The 2,640-nt window shown below is 37.9% G+C and overlaps 1 long non-coding RNA gene across 1 annotated transcript; it reads right to left on the bottom strand.

Moving 5' to 3' along the window:
- Nucleotides 1-308: 308 nt before the first annotated feature.
- LOC122427758 lies at nt 309-2,432 on the bottom strand. Its single transcript, XR_006265542.1, has 3 exons — nt 2,367-2,432; nt 1,038-1,142; nt 309-582 (listed from the first exon to the last, which is right to left on the bottom strand). It is a non-coding gene; the product is annotated as an uncharacterized LOC122427758 (long non-coding RNA).
- Nucleotides 2,433-2,640: the final 208 nt, after the last annotated feature.

Raw genomic sequence — 2,640 nt, 5'->3', positions numbered from 1 at the left:
ACCTTAATCCAAAGTGTCAGTAGAGGAGAAAATGTAAGTAGCAACAAGAAATAGCAAATTGTGGGCTTCTCAAGGGCAAAGGGAAAAAAGAACCAAAGAAAATTTTAAAAATCTGAAGAGACTCAGGAAAGTTATATTAAGATTGCTCCAGTAAAGCTTTCTTAAAACAGCAATCTCTGGGGCCTGCCTATTGGCCTCATTAATATCATCTGTTCAGAATAGATGCTGTGAAACCCTGTGAAGCTTCCAAAGAGTGAAGAGAAACTGAACAGGTGAATAATACACTAAAAGCACAGTAGTGCTAGGCTTGTAAGGCTGTTTATTCTGCAGCAATTTCATCCAGAGCAAGCTGATCGCTTTTCTAATGCCTTAAACCACAGGTATCCACAACCCCAAGGTAAGAAGTATTAAGCATTAACCAACTTTCACACTTGAAACATTGCAGAGGTGGAGCGGAAAGACTTCTCAGGATGCTTTTTCTCCCAATTTTTCTCTTTTTTCTTTTTCTGCCTTCATATCTCAGAAACTGATGGGAATAACATTCAAGTTCAATATCTTCTCTTGTGGATTTCATCATCCTTCCTGTACAAAGATGAACACTTTTAATATGATTCGTGGCCTAAGTTTCAGTCAAACTCATGTGTTTTGAAATTGTTTATACTCAAATTGTTTATACTTTCTTAAAAATAGAAACATATAAGGTGGAAATTGAAGATAAAGACAAAACGGGCTGTGGTCCTCTTACTCCTTACAAATAATAAATCTTAAGGAGTATTGGTATTAGTTCTGTAGATTTTTCCAGAGGAAAATGTGCTGAACTCAAGAATCATAGAGTCAAAATCTTGGTATGAGAAGGGAACCAAAAGGTCATCTAGATCAAGAAGCAGCAAACGTTTCCTGTGAAAGGCTAGATGCTGAATAGTTTAGGCTTCGTGGGCCATAGAGTCTCTAAAATAATGTTCAGGTCTGCCACTGCAGCATCAAAGCCGTGCCTACAGCACACAAACACACATTACTATATTCTGACCAATTCTTACCCACAAATACTGGAGGCCGTGGGCTGGATTTTGCCCATGGGTCAAAGGTTGTGATCCTTGATCTAGACTATTGAGCCATGAGATGGAAAAATAAAATAGAAACTCCTGTAAGTAGGAAAAAAGAAAAAAAAGAAGTCTTAAATATCCTACCTCTATTGATTATTCATCCTTTTACTTTTTTAAGATATAATATTCCAACAGTTAAGGACATTTAATCTTAAGTGTACAGCTTGACATATTTACTTAAAATATACATACATATATATGAGTGCGTATACATATATATGTATATATATATATATATATGTATATGTAGGATGACACAGATCATGATATAGAACATTTCAACATCCTCAGAAGTTTCTCTTACCTCCCCTCTGAATTAATTACTCACAGAAGTGACCCCATTCTTACTTAATCAGTGTAAATTAATGCTGCCTATTCTTGAATGCCATATAAAGGGAATCAGTTTATAATTTGTTGAATGATGTTTCTGTTGCTCAGTACTGTGAGGATTTATTATTTTACAAAATTCTTGTTCTAAAATGTGAAATTTCAAGCATGTTTATTACAGCATTATTTATATCAGTAAACATTCAAGGATAGAGCAAAGGTTATATAAGTGTGGTAGATCTTTTTGTGCCCATTGTATTTATTTATAACTTAAATTATATTGGAACTGACTTGAGCCTCCATCTAACATATTGGCAGAAAGGTTCTTATCACAGTCTTGGAACACCTCCTCTTCCCATCATCTCATATGCCTTCCCCATCATCCAGGAGACATGAGGGCTTATGCAGTACGAAAGAGGGCTAGGCCAGCCATCCTCTCCCTGGCTGGAGAGAGATCCACTGTCTATCAGTCTGCGGGTGCCATCACTGCAGTTGGTCCTCCCAACCTAACCGGTGTGTGTGCAGAAGGTTTTATCCCAGCCCTGCTGACCCATGCCACTGTGAAGTCTCTCCCCAGGTCTGTCCAGGTCTTTCTGGCTAAGCTCCTTCCCCCTGATCATTTCAAGAAAGCTGATGTACCAGCAACTCCAGTCTCTCCAGTTTGGCCACAAGTGACCCTCATTTAAGGTCCCAAGGTTTATAATGTTAAGTTTTTAAGGCATTCAGTATTTGATTCCTCAGAATACTAACCTAGAGGAGAGTTAGGACTCTGAGAGGCAGTTGAGTATAGTGGAGAAGAACATGAACTCTGGATCCAAACAGCTGAGATTCAATTTGCAGCCCTTTTATTTACTACCTGTGTGAACCTTGGTAAAATACTTAACTAATCTGTGCCTGTGTTTTCCTGTGCCAAATAGTAATGATAACATTATTTACCTTACAGTCTGATGTGCATGCATGTGCTTGGCCATTTAGTCATTCTGACTCTTTGCAACCCCATGGACTGTAGCCCGCCAGGCTCCTCTGTCCCCAGGATTCACTAGGGTTGATGTAGGATTAAATTAATTAATGCACATAAAGTACTTGGAATGATAGAATAATGTCTAACACACCGTAAGCTACATTAGAGCAATAAAAATTAACTCTGAAATGCAAAGTCTTCCTGCTTACCTCTTTTGTGAAATGATCTAGATATTATTATTCTAGGTCC

The sequence above is a fragment of the Cervus canadensis genome, chromosome 25, assembly GCF_019320065.1.
Source record: "Cervus canadensis isolate Bull #8, Minnesota chromosome 25, ASM1932006v1, whole genome shotgun sequence".
In the NCBI taxonomy this organism is placed as follows: domain Eukaryota; kingdom Metazoa; phylum Chordata; class Mammalia; order Artiodactyla; family Cervidae; genus Cervus; species Cervus canadensis.
Note: the sequence above shows the minus strand (reverse complement) of the source record. Positions and strands in the feature narration are given on the sequence as shown.